Here is a 14,163-nt window from a genome sequence, read left to right as displayed (position 1 = left end):
GGAGGGCCATATTTGGCCCCCTCCAAACCTCCTGTTTCAAAATGTGCTGGACATAGTGGCCCTGAGCACACACATGTTCTCACATTGGCTCTTGTTTGTTATTACTAACTGCTGCAGTGGTGCTGCTCACCAAACTGTGCTGCCTTAGGTGGAGGCCTAGTCTTCCTAGTGATAGGGCTGGCTCTGCATAGAAATGCATTGGGTCTAGCAATAAAGGAAAAAAAAGGAAGTGGATTCCCTACAAACATATCATCCAAAAATGCAAAAAGTAGTGAAGGACCAACAGACATCCAATGCACAAAAAGGACCAGAGATCAATTATCAACATTTTATTGAGTATACATAAAAAAGAAGTTAGTCTTGACAGGGGGCCGTGTTTTGGCAAAATAATGCCTGATTTAGGAGTCTGTATATCTATAAACATACAAAATACAGTGTTAAAATTAATACAACAATAAAATGGAGACTTTGAAATAAAAATGGACATTCAACTGTGTGTAGCTTAGAACAACAAGACAAATCATACATATTACAGTCATAAATGATAATAAAATGGAAATAGAAATTAGCTAAAATACAAGTCAACTGTATCCAGGCATATATATTACAACTAAAATATGTGTACAGGTTAAATATATAATTACTAGCCGTTAAGCCTGTTAAAACGGGCGAGATTTGTGTTTTGCAAAATGTAATAATTCTCACCTCCATCCATCCATGTGTAGCAAACCTCCTCTCTCCCCTGCCCTCCCCTTCCCTGATCCATGTCCAGCAACCCTGCTCTCTCCCCTGCCCTCCCCCCCATGTCCAGCAGCCGTCCTGTATCCCTGACCTCTCCCCCGTCCAGCAACCATCCTCTCTCCCTGCCCTCCCCCCATGTCCAGCAGCCCTCCCCTGTCCCCTGGCCTCACCCCGTCCACCGATCCTCCCCCCATATCCAGCAACCCTCCTCTTTCCCTTGGCCTCCCCCTCCCCCGTCAACCAACCCTGCCCTCCCCCCATGTCCAGCAACCTTCCTCTCTGCCCTGCTCTCACCCCATGTCCAGCAACCATGCCTTCTCCCCCTTGCCCTCCCCCATGTCCAGCTACCCTCCTCGCCACCGCTCCCTCCCCCTTCCATGCCGGGCTCCCTGCACTGACCTGACAGCACCTCTCACCTCCGTGTGAAAGCGCTACAGGCAGCAGATCGCTCTGCTGCTGCCTGCAGCGCTTCCACACGGAGGTGAGAAGCGCTGTCAGGTCAGTGCAGGTGGCCCGATACAGAGGGGGGCGGGAGCGCCGGCGGGGATGGGGGGGAGGGTGGAGGTTGGTGCACGCGATGTTCGTTTCCAGGCTCCAGCGGCAGCGTCCAACAGTCCGACTCCGTTTCCCTCTCTGTTCCGCCCTCTGACATCATCACGTCTTCTTGACGCGAGGGCGGGACAGAGAGGGAAGTCTCTACTGCGCATTTGCAGGTGAGTCGGTCACTTGTCATTTATATGTTTGATAGGTAAAGTAATACAGCAAATGTTTAATGTATAATTCACAAATCCAAAAACTGGGGTTCTAACACCCTATAGGGTTATTTTTTGTTTTGAAAATGTGTAATGACAAAACATACATCCACAATCACCAACCATAAGAGAAACCCAAATTATATGTACAAGTCTCAGGTATCAAACATATTAAAAAAAACGTAAGAAAATGAAAGTTAGCTACAAACAGACGTGGAGGGGCATAATCGAACGCGAACGCCCATCTCCATGGGTGTCTATCTCCGAGGACAGGTACATGAAGGGGTGGGGCAGACCATATTTTTGAAAAAGATGGGTGTCCATCTTTTTTTTCGATAATACGGTTTGTGCCGGGCAAATGCATCAGATTTGGGCGGATTTGAGCTGGGCGGTTTCATTTTTCAGCGATAATGGAAACCAAGGGCGCCCAGCTCAAAAACGAACAAATCCAAGGCATATGGTCATGGGAGGGGCCAGGATTCGTAGTGCACTAGTCCCCCTCACATGCCAGGACACCAACCGGGCACCCTAGGGGGCACCTGTAAAAAGTAAAAATAAAAGTTAAAATACCTCCCAAGTCCAAAGCTCCCTTCCCTTGGGTGCTGAGCCCCCCAAAACCCACTGCCCACAACTCTACACCATTACCATACCACTTATGGCTGAAGAGGGGCACATAGATGTAGGTACAGTGGGTTTTGGGGGCGGTTTGGAGCGCTCCCATTTACCAGCACAAGTGTAACAGGTAGGGGGGGGGGATGGGCCTGGGTCCACCTGGCTGAAGTGCACTGCACCCACTAACAACTGCTCCAGGGACCTGCATACTGCTGTGATGAAGTTGGGTATGATATTTGAGGCTGGCATACAGGCTGGGAAAAACAGTTTTTTAAGTTCTTTTTTTTGGGTGGGAGGGGGTTAGTGACCACTGGGGGGTCAGAGGAGGTCATCCCCTCCGGTGGGCAGTTGGGGCACTTTTTGGGGACTTGTTCGTGAGAAAAAAGGGTCCAGAAAAAGTGACCTAAATTCTCGCTTCTGGCGCCCTTCTTTTTTCCATTATCGGCCAAGCGTGCCCATCTCTCCTCGGCCGATAAACACACCCCAGTCCCGCCTTCACCATGCCTCTGACACGCCCCGTCAACTTTGTCCATTCCCGTGACAGATGGCAGTTGGAGATGCCCAAAATTGGCTTTCGATTATACCAATTTGGGCACCCACGGGAGAAAGACGCCCATCTCCCGATTTGGGTCGAAATGTGGGTGTCTTTTTCAAAAATAAGCTGGATAGTATAACCAAGTATATCCTGAGTTATAAAATAGACTAATTTAACCAAGCCCGTTTCATCAAAAATGAAACGGGCCCAAGGAAGGCTCTTGTCTAAGCGATTTCTCCTCTGTCCCTTGCCCTCCCCTCCCATCCATGTCCCACGATTCTTCCCTCCCCTCCCCTCCCCTCCCGTGTCCTGTGATTCTGACTTCCCCCTCCATGTGCAGTGATTCTCCTCTGCCCTGCCGTCCCCTCCGTGTGCCGCGATTCTCCCCTCGCCTCCCATCCCCTCCACGTCCAGCGATTCTCCTCTGCCCTGGCCTCCCCTTCATGTCCTGCAATTCTGGCCTCCCCTCCATGTCCAGCGGTTCTCCTCTGCCCTGCCCTCCCATCTGTGTCCTGCGATTCTCTCCTCTCCTCCCATCCCATCCATGTCCATCGATTCTCCTCTGCCCTCTATGTCCCGCGATTCTGTCATCCCCTTCATGTCCAGCGATTGTCCTGTGCCCTGCCCTCTCATCCGTTCATAACATCCTGACGTCAGCTTGCCTCCAGTGTTCCCTTCCCTTTCACTGTTCCCTCTCACTGTTCTGCCCTCCTCTGATGTAATTTCATCTTTACGCGAGAGCGGGAAGGGAAGGGAACGCTGAAGGCTTGTTGATGTCAGGATGTTACGAAACCAGCCAGCCAGCCAGCCATAGACTGTTGAGGCACAAATTATATAGTAGATTATATATATTTGACAGTTGAAATACATTCAAAAGGTGAATTGTATATGAACTGGGATATGCCAAATAAGTACAATATTATTATTATAAAAGGCAAAAGTTATGAAATACATGCTATCAAAGGGTAAACAAAGCTGACTAACATAAGATAAATATAAAAACACAAAAATGCGTACTGAAAATTCAAAACTACTATAAAAATGTAGCTGAAATTGATACGTAGGTGAGTATGAAAATGACACTAGAGTATGTACACCAACCTGAGAAACATACTTATCTCAGGCTTGTACAGCCACTGTAATTCTCGTAACTCTTATACAATACTATGAAAGTAATGGTGGGAGGCGGGTTATATCATGGTGTAAGGCAGTCACAAAAATCTTCAAAGGAAGAGAAAGTGCAAAAAATGGCATAAGGGGTAGATGGACATATTTCTTGCAGGAAAATGTTTAAACCATATACTACTACTAATAAAAGAAGTTTAAGTCCAATATTGCATTTTAGGGGAGAGGAGTGTTGTGGGCATGTGAAGGATGGTGTTATGTATGTTTTTTGGTGATAAAGGATAGCAAAACGATTTTCTTATGCCAGAAAGAAAAACGTTGTGAATTAGACCCACTTAAAACTTGTCTTTGGACCCATTTGTGATTTTGCTGAGATGGAGAGTGGAGAGGTGGAATTATGAAAAAGAGGAGTTGCTGAGTGGTCTGTAACCTTTATTTCTTTGCCCATCTGAACCTTTTGACCCTCACATTTCCTGCCTTGCCTACTCTATCTCATCAAGTCCTTGCCCACACCTGCTAGCTCCCCAGCCACACCCATTCCTTGCTCTGTATCTCGCACCCTTCCCCCACCAAACCCTCACTGTCCCCAAACCTCCATACCTCCCATTCAAACCTCCTACTTGCTTGTCTTCTGTCTCTCATTGTTCTTCCGTTTGTCCATTCCCAGTTTGTCATTGTGCTTTGTGTTGCTGCTGTTTGTGTAAGGACTGTTTGCTGGTGCTGGGAGAGTGAGTACTGGGTGCTGGGTCTCACTGGGTGCAGTAGGTGGAGTGCACAGCAATGTTACTGGGCTTAGTGGGTTGTACCTGTGAAGATGGGACACAATCATGGATGTGCTGATCACTATTGTGGCTGATGCTTTGCTGGATGTAGATGAGAGCTTCAAGGGGAGGCCTAGGAGGAGATAACTTATTCTCAGAGTATTTAGGCCCAGGATCCACATCATGGGCCTCACTGATCAGTAATGCCTTACTAGGTACCGCTTTGATAGAGCTGCCATACAGCACCTCTGTGACCAGCTACAACCCCTCCTCCAGGCTAGGACATGCAGGAATAATCCAGTGCCAGTCCATTTTAAGGTCATTGCCTCCCTCGCCTTTCATGTTACCGGCTCTTTTCAGTCAGTGGGCTGGGTGAGGTCTGCACTATCTCCAACTGCCTTGCCCAGTTCCTTGATGCCTTCCTCAACCACACCTCAGACCATCTTCCTCACTACTGCCCAAGCCCTCTAGCACTACATGGCTCAGTTCTATGCCATAGACCGCTTCCCCTCAGGCATTGGTGTCATCAACTGCGCATACGTCACACTGAGACCCCCTCCCCCCCGCAGCACACGAGACCTATAGAAACAGAAAATCATATCATTCCATGAACATGCAAGGTCATGTGTGATGCCCAGGGGGAGATTGTGGATGTATTTTTTTTACTACCCAGGGTCCACCCACAATGCATATATCCTGCAGTATTCTGGAATCGACCATAGGTTTGACTGAGGGGAAATCACCGGTGGCTGGATCCTAGGTAAGCAGTGCTGGGATTCCCCATCCCCATACCCACTCCCTCCCTTACGCTACCTCTTGCAGGTTAATAAAAACAATCAAAATGGTTCACAAATGAAATCTACTAGAAAACAGAGGCAATGAGTGGCTGCAGCAAAGGCCAAGTCTGGAGAAAACAGTAGCAGTAGATGTAAGCAGTGTTTATCAAAAAGCAGAGTTGGGTTGTGTTTTTGAAAATTATGTTGAAATTATTTTTATTGACATCAAGTTAAGAACATGACAACGACTTCTCCAATAGACTTCACAAAAGCCAAACTTTTTAAGAACAACAAGGCACAATATAATCTCCTCTTACCAAAACTCACCTCCCTCCCCCATCTGGCAGCCCCATCCCTCCACAAAAAGACAAGAAAACCAAGGTAACTTCTAACTCTGCCTCAGAGCTTACAAAGGTGTCAGATTGTTCAAGGGAGCACAGGGAACACATTGACTGCAGGGGAATAGGAAGCAGAGTGAGGGTGAAGTGCTATTAAATGCAGCTGGAGCTGAAGATCAATGAAGGTAGAGCCTCTCAACATCAGACATCCCTCTGGGGAGAACAAGATTTACACCAAGAACTGTAACTAAGGAAGGAGAATTATGAAGAATATAGAGGACTGTAGTGTTACAATTAAATTGCTTATTTTTAATGATCTACATCTTAGTGAAGTACCTTGTCCATGTTTTGAATATCCAAGTTAAAATAAACTCTCCCCCCCAGTTTTCAGAATACTAAACCATGTGGACTACTTTACTGACTGCAAGGAGTGTGTGGATTAAGTGCCAGTTGACATCCTAGCTTTGCTAGTTCCAGTCCTGACCCCAAAGCAGTCCAAAAAACACTCTAAATAGTAACCCTGATGCTTACTGAGGCAAATAAGAGTTACAGAAGGAAAGGATAGCCTGTGTCCAGTCAGAGGTTCCTTCAACATCACCGACTTGAGTGAATTCCTTCAAAAAGGCGGTAAATAAATCCTAATAAATCACTCTTACCATTTAAAATTGTGGGTCTTCATTCATGACTAACAGGACTTGGTCTCCAATGATGACCCCTTTGTCCTTCTCCCAACTAAGTCAATGCATTCTGACAGCCTTCCAGCCCTGAACTATGAACCACAGCTAAATTCAGAAACCAGTACAAGTCCTCCATGGAGTCTTCTACTGTTGTATGAAGGCTACACATTTCTCCTATTGTCAACTGTGATCAAAATTCCTTACATGGCCCAAAGTATCAGAAAAGCACAAAGATAATTTATAAAAAAGAGAGAAGCCAACAAGTCTTGTTTTTCTGGACAAGATTTTATTTATATACCGAAGTCAAAAATATATTTTCATTCAAACAAGATGGTACCAGGCAAGACAGTCATCTGCAAACAATACAAACAAACTAGATTTGGGGGTAATCTTATGACAGACTACAAGATTTTCAAAGCAAAAGCATGTGTGCACTTTCACATTGAAAATTATCCTATGAAAAGTAGCAGCACAAATTTACACCTACAGGCTTGTTAAGGTGATTTATCTGAATAATACTAGCATGCTATTGAAAACTCAAAGATATGCACATAGTTTCAAACCCCATCACTGGAAGCCTCCTCCTACAGCAGGGAAAAATTATGCATGAATTAGGCACTAACTAACCCCTTAAAATGTATGCGCGATCTGAAAAAGGGGGTGTGGAAATGGAAGAGACAGGGGTGTTCCTAAAATTAACACACAATCTAGAATAACGAGGATACATACCTAATGTAGGTGCATATATTTGCACCACATTTAAGTTGCTGCAAATGGCTGGCCCTAAAGTTAGTTGCCACTCCTGGGTGTAAGTGTTATTCTATTAACCACGCCTAACTTTAAGCACCGCTGATAGGCACCATATAGAGAATCTAGCCATAAAAGTGTAATTTTATAAGCAGATGGCAAGTTTTAGCTGTTAAGAATGCACGTAAATGTTGGTATTTTAATTACTTATGCATGTAAGTATTTCTTTACATGCACAAATGATCTCTTATAAAATATCAACCAGTGCAAAATGCTTTTAAACATACAATCGGCAATTAAAACTGCAGCTTAAGAACATTTATATGAAACAGATCTTCACTTAAATATTACTTGAATATAAATCAAAATGACTTCATGTTTGATTATGTCCAAACTGGGGGAATTATTTAAATCAGTGGCATAGTCATGGCTGGAGGGGGGAGGCCCCAAGCCCTGCTAGCAGAAGCTTTCCTGCTGCAATATTCGCCACCACGCTGCCTGCCCTGCTTCCACCTCCCTCGCATGCTTGGTTTTAATGAAACTAAGCATGCACAAGCTTCGTGCCAGGGCAGGAAGCACAGCACTGCGTATCATCACAGGAATGCTTCTGCTGGCGGGGCTTCGGGGACCCCCCACCATCCCAGGTATATGGGGTTGTGGTGGGGGAGAAGAGCAGCAGGGAGACAGGGTAAAATATGCCCCCCCACTTTGGGCTCAGCACATCCCCCCCCAAAAAAAAAAAATCAAGGTCTGGCTATACCTCCGATTTAAATAAAAGTGATATCATAAAGGGTTCTCATAAAAATACACTCAGATCTGATTCCATATTGAAGTCATTAGGTGTGACAGTAATATCTGAAAATAAAATAAACTTATGTTCCTCTTATAGAAGGATGTTATTCACATCACTCCCTCTCCAAGGAATTTGGACCTTCTTTAAACCAAAAATCTGAAATTCTCAAATATAGATTCAACTCTGGCCACCTTGTTGGGCAGACTGGATGGATTGTGCAGGTCTTTGCCAAAATCTAACAACAAACTTCATTAAAACAGTGTTCAGTATTCTTATAGAAGATTCAAGATTCTTAGCACTTATCAATAATACTTAAATTATTAAGGGCCTCTTACTAAACCATGCTAGCAATTCCTACGCAGCAAATGAGAGGAAGCCCATAGGAACTGAATGGGCTTCCTTTCATAAGAACATAAATACAGTGCACTCCATTTAAGTGCACTTCAGATAAGCGCATGCTCTGTTTAACTGCATGCCGTACTTTGGTCCCGTTTTTGGCGCCATCAATTTCTATGGGGACAAACTTCGGTTTAGCACACCACTGATAACTGCAAGATTCGCTTATATGCATGGTTTAAGACCGCTCCTCTGCAGGAAAGACTCCGCATAAGCGCATGCACGGAATATGGAAGCCAATTGGCGCGTGACAAAGGGGCAGTAAATTTGAAATCTCGTTGGTTAACTGTCACAGGCAGAATAAGAGAAAGAATGTTGTTAGAGTGTACACTGGAGTCATCGTCGTGGTGCAACTGTAAGACTTTAACACTGGCTGAACGAATAGAAGTTCTTAAAAAATTAGAAAACAAACAAAGTCAAGCATCTATTGCTAAAGAATATGGTGTCAATCCCAATCAAATTTCACGTATCTTGAAGCAGAAAGACCAGCTTCTGGAAGATTGGCAAAACAATACAAATTCACACTGGAAACATAAACGAGCGGGAAAAGCTGAGGATGTAGAAGATGCTCATTTTTGGTGGTTTTCTCAAGCCAGGAGCAGACAGTTTCCTGTCAGTGGTCCACTGCTTATGGAGAAAGCTAATCAGCTAGCTGAAAGTCTTGGACTAACTGAATTCAAAGCCACTGTTGGATGGTTGGAATTGGAAAGATGGAAGGAGAGGAACAACATAAAATTCAAGAAACAGCATGGTGAAAAACAAGACGCTGATGACTTTGGTGCTGAAAATTGGGTTGTTTCAGTTCTTCCTACCATCTTGAACGAGTTTGCACCTCGTGACATTTTCAATGCTGACGAAAACGGTCTCTACTGGCGAATGATTCCTGATGGAACACTTGCATTCAAACAAGCCAAAACTACAGGAAGTAAAACGTCGAAGGACCGACTAATGATCCTCCTTTGCTGCAATATGGATGAGAATGAGAAGTTGGAACCACTCGTCATTGGAAAGAGCAAAACAGCCCCGTTGCTTCAAGAATGTTAAGCGAATTCCTGTGTCAAACGAGGCTAACGCAAATTCATGGATGACTGGGGAAATTTGGAAGCAGTGGCTAAAGAAGTTATACACTAGAATGCGGGCACAAAAGCGTCAGATTTTGTTGCTTTGTGATAATTGTGCTGCACACAGTGATGACGTCAGGCTGTCTAATGTCAAGGTGGTCTTCCTGCCACCAAACACTACCTCTCTGATCCAACCTATGGATCAGGGCATAATAGCCAATTTCAAACAACATTATCGGGCTCTTGTGCTACGTCATCTGATGAGCGTTATGGATGACCAGACTGGCAAGGATAAACGTGCTGTTGAACTGGCTCGTAATCTATCACTGTTGGATTCCCTACATATGCAGAAAGAAGCCTGGAATCACGTTACACAGGCAACCATTGTGAACTGCTACAAGCGGGCAAGCTTTGTTAGGGATGTGGAGAGGGACAAAACAGATGCAGCTGTTGCAAATGCGTCAGATGAACACGCTATTGACATCCCAGCCGGTGTTACTGAAGAGGAGTTTCATAACTACATAGCTGTTGATTACGATCTACAACCAGCTGACGACAGCATTGATGTCGAGATATGCGCCTACACGCAGGCAACAGCTGATGATGAAACAAGATGATGAAATGAGCAGCGAGGCACATGCTGATGAAATTCAACAACCTCCTGTCACTTTTGCAAGAGCGCTGGAGAGTCTCAATGTAGTCTATGGAACTCACAGACACAAGAGTGTACAGAGGACTATGACTGATTATTTCAACTCAGCCTAATGTCAGTTAATGGAGACTGTATACTGTACATATAATAAACAGTACTGTACATATGTTTATAGGATGTCAAGCTTCTTTGGGTCACAACGGTTAAGTGCACGCTCCGGTTAACTGCATGTATTTCTTTGGTCCCAGACCCTTGCACTTAAGTGGACTGCGCTGTATTGCCATACTGGGACAGACTGAAGGCCCATCAAGCCCAGCATCCTGTTTCTAACAGTGGCCAATCCAGGTTACAAGTACCTGGCAAGATCCCAAAACAGTACAATACATTTTATGCTGCTTATCCTAAAAATAAGCAGTTGATTTTCCCCAAGTTCATTTTAATGTCTTATGGACTTTTCTTTTAGGAAGTTATCCAAACCGTTTTAAAATCCTGCTACGCTAACTGCTTTTACTACATTTTCTGGCAACGAATTCCAGAGTTTAATTACACGTTTGTGTGAAGAAATATTTTCTCCAATTCGTTTTAAATTTACTACTTTGTAGCTTCATTGCGTGCCCCCTAGTCCTAGTATTTTTAGAAAGAGTAAACAAGTGATTCACATCTTCATTCCACTCATTTTATAGACCTATCATATCTCCCCTCAGCTGTCTTTTCTCCAAGCTTAACAGCCCTAGCCACTTTAGTCTTTCCTCATAGGGAAGTTGTCCCATCCCCTTTATCATTTTCGCCACCCTTCTCTGTACCTTTTCTAATTCCACTATGTATTTTTTTTAGATGCAGTGACCAGAATTGCACACAATATCTGAGGTGCAGTTGCACCATGGAGCGATACAAAGGCATTATTACATCCTCATTTTTGTTTTCCATTCCTTTCCTAATAATACCTAACATTTTATTTCTTTCTTACCACTGCCACACACTGAGCAAAGGGTTTCAACGTATCATCAACAATGACACCTAGATCACTTTCCTGGTCGGTGACTCCTAATGTGCAACCTCGCATTTCATAGCTATAGTATAGTCGGGTTCCTCTTTCCCACATCACTTTGTACTTGCTTACATTTGCCGTGCCAGGAATCACTAGTGCAGTTTAGTAAAAGAGGCCCTAAATTTTTATCTTTATAATAAGGTTCAATAATAGGGAGGAAAAAGTCTCAGAAAAATATTTATTAAATAATTCCGCCTTATCTTTCTCTGCTTCTACATATTCTTCCCCTTCACCTTTGAGACTCAAAATGCCATTTTTGTACTTCCTCATATCACCAACATATTTTAAAAATGTTTTGTCTCCCCATTTTACCGTATTGGCCATTTTTTCTTCCATTTGCTTCTTTGCTTTTCTGACTACTCTACCAGCTTCTCTTAGCTTTTCCAGATATTGTTGCCTGTCCTCCTCTTTCTCTGGTCTCTTGTAGTTTATAAAGGCTAACCTCTTTTTCCTTACCTTTTCAGCTACTATTTCTGAGAACCAAAACAGCCTTCTTTTCTTCTTACTTTTATTTACTTTCCTTACAATATTTAGACATTCTTTGTTCAGCTATGAATTTTAGTTTTCTGTGTGTCATATATAAATATTGTCTGCTAGGTGTGTCACAAAAGAAGTTCTGAGAGAAGAGGACATTTCTCTGGTAAGTGAACGCTACTTTGCTTGTGCTTTGGGAAAGATTGGGGTTTAAAGGAGGAATCGTAGGTTAGTGTTAGGCAAAATTAAAAAGCAAATTTTAACAGCTAATCTCCATAGTCTTTTCCACTTAGTTTTAAAAGCTTTGGACCACAGCATTAACAGATAGAATCTAACAGCCAATGCAGGATCTAATTTAGTATTCCCCCTACCCTCCCCAACACCCACCCACCCCTAGGACAACTCCTCATTTATAGTCAGTTATTGTAATTAGGGTAACAAGCAAGGAGTGCTCTTACAGAGTTTTAAATACATTTCATTACCATCTAAGAAGGAAATACTAAATAAATCATACAATATACTATATAAAGTAAAAGACACTTTTATATTAGACTAATATCCTTAATACTGTAGCAAGTTTTAAATTATTGAAAAACTCAAAAAACACTAAGATGGAGTCAGCAGTCCAGCAGCGAGAGGGGTGCTATCCAGTCTTTTGCATTGAGTGTCACATGTATGATTATCTCCCAGTTGGTGAGATGTCATATGTTTGCGCCCGATGCAAAGAGCTCCTAGCTCTTAGAGAACGTGTCCGTTCTCTTGAGGCTAGAGTAGCAGACTTGGTGGAGCTGAGGGAGACAGAGAGGTACATAGAGGAGACCTACAGGGATGTTGTAGAGAAGTCCCACCTCCAGTCTAGTAGCCCTTGTGCTACCTTGGAGGAGGGAGGACCTGGTGAAGTAGGAAGTACTCCTGTAGCCAGGACCTGCCCACCAGGGGATGTACTATCCTCTCGCACTGAGGATATGTCTCCAAATGCTGCCCGGGAGGGAAAGGTTAGGACAGCTGTTGTAGTTGGTGATTCGATCATTAGGCATATAGATAGCTGGGTGGCTGGTGGATGTGAGGATTGCCTGGTGACTTGCCTGCCTGGTGCGAAGGTGGCTGACCTCACTCGTCACCTAGATAGGATTCTAGATTTTTTAGATACATTAAAAGCAGGAAACCGGCCAAAGAGTCGGTTGGTCCGCTAGACGAAAATGGTGTTAAAGGGGCGATCAAGGAGGACAAAGCCGTAGCGGAGAAATTAAATGAATTCTTTGCTTTGGTCTTCACCGAGGAGGATTTGGGGGGGACACCGGTGCCGGAAAGAATATTTGAAGCGGGGGAGTCGGAGAAACTAAACAAATTCTCTGTAACCTTGGAGGATGTAATGGGTCAGTTCAGCAAGCTGAAGAGTAGTAAATCACCGGGACCTGATGGTATTCATCCCAGAGTATTAATAGAACTAAAAAATGAACTTGCGGAGCTACTGTTAGAAATATGCAATCTGTCCCTAAAATCGAGTGTAGTACCGGAAGACTGGAGGGTAGCCAATGTTACTCCGATTTTTAAGAAGGGTTCCAGAGGAGATCCGGGAAATTATAGACCGGTGAGTCTGACGTCGGTGCCGGGCAAGATGGTGGAGGCTATTATTAAGAATAAAATTGCAGAGCATATACAAAAACATGGACTGATGAGACAAAGTCAGCACGGATTTAGTGAAGGGAAGTCTTGCCTCACCAATCTAATGCATTTTTTTGAGGGGGTAAGCAAACATGTGGACAATGGGGAGCCGGTTGATATTGTATATCTGGATTTTCAGAAGGCGTTTGACAAAGTGCCGCACGAAAGACTCCTGAAGAAATTTCAGAGTCATGGAATCGGAGGTAGGGTATTATTATGGATTAAGAACTGGTTGAAAGATAGGAAGCAGAGAGTAGGATTGCGTGGCCAGTATTCTCAGTGGAGGAGGGTAGTTAGTGGGGTCCCGCAGGGGTCTGTGCTGGGTCCGTTGCTTTTTAATGTATTTATAAATGACCTAGAGATGGGAATAACTAGTGAGGTAATTCGCCGATGACACAAAATTATTCAGGGTCGTCAAGTCGCAGGAGGAATGTGAACGATTACAGGAGGACCTTGCGAGACTGGGAGAATGGGCGTGCAAGTGGCAGATGAAGTTCAATGTTGACAAGTGCAAAGTGATGCATGTGGGTAAGAGGAACCCGAATTATAGCTACGTCTTGCAAGGTTCCGCGTTAGGAGTTACGGATCAAGAAAGGGATCTGGGTGTCGTCGTCGATGATACGCTGAAACCTTCTGCTCAGTGTGCTGCTGCGGCTAGGAAAGCGAATAGAATGTTGGGTGTTATTAGGAAGGGTATGGAGTCCAGGTGTGCGGATGTTATAATGCCGTTGTATCGCTCCATGGTGCGACCGCACCTGGAGTATTGTGTTCAGTACTGGTCTCCGTATCTCAAAAAAGATATAGTAGAATTGGAAAAGGTACAGCGAAGGGCGACGAAAATGATAGTGGGGATGGGACGACTTTCCTATGAAGAGAGGCTGAGAAGGCTAGGGCTTTTCAGCTTGGAGAAGAGACGGCTGAGGGGAGATATGATAGAAGTGTATAAAATAATGAGTGGAATGGATCGGGTGGATGTGAAGCGACTGTTCACGCTATCCAAAAATACTAGG

The sequence above is a fragment of the Microcaecilia unicolor genome, chromosome 7 (genome assembly GCF_901765095.1).
Source record: "Microcaecilia unicolor chromosome 7, aMicUni1.1, whole genome shotgun sequence".
Classification (NCBI taxonomy): Eukaryota; Metazoa; Chordata; class Amphibia; order Gymnophiona; family Siphonopidae; genus Microcaecilia; species Microcaecilia unicolor.
This window is presented reverse-complemented; position numbering follows the sequence as displayed.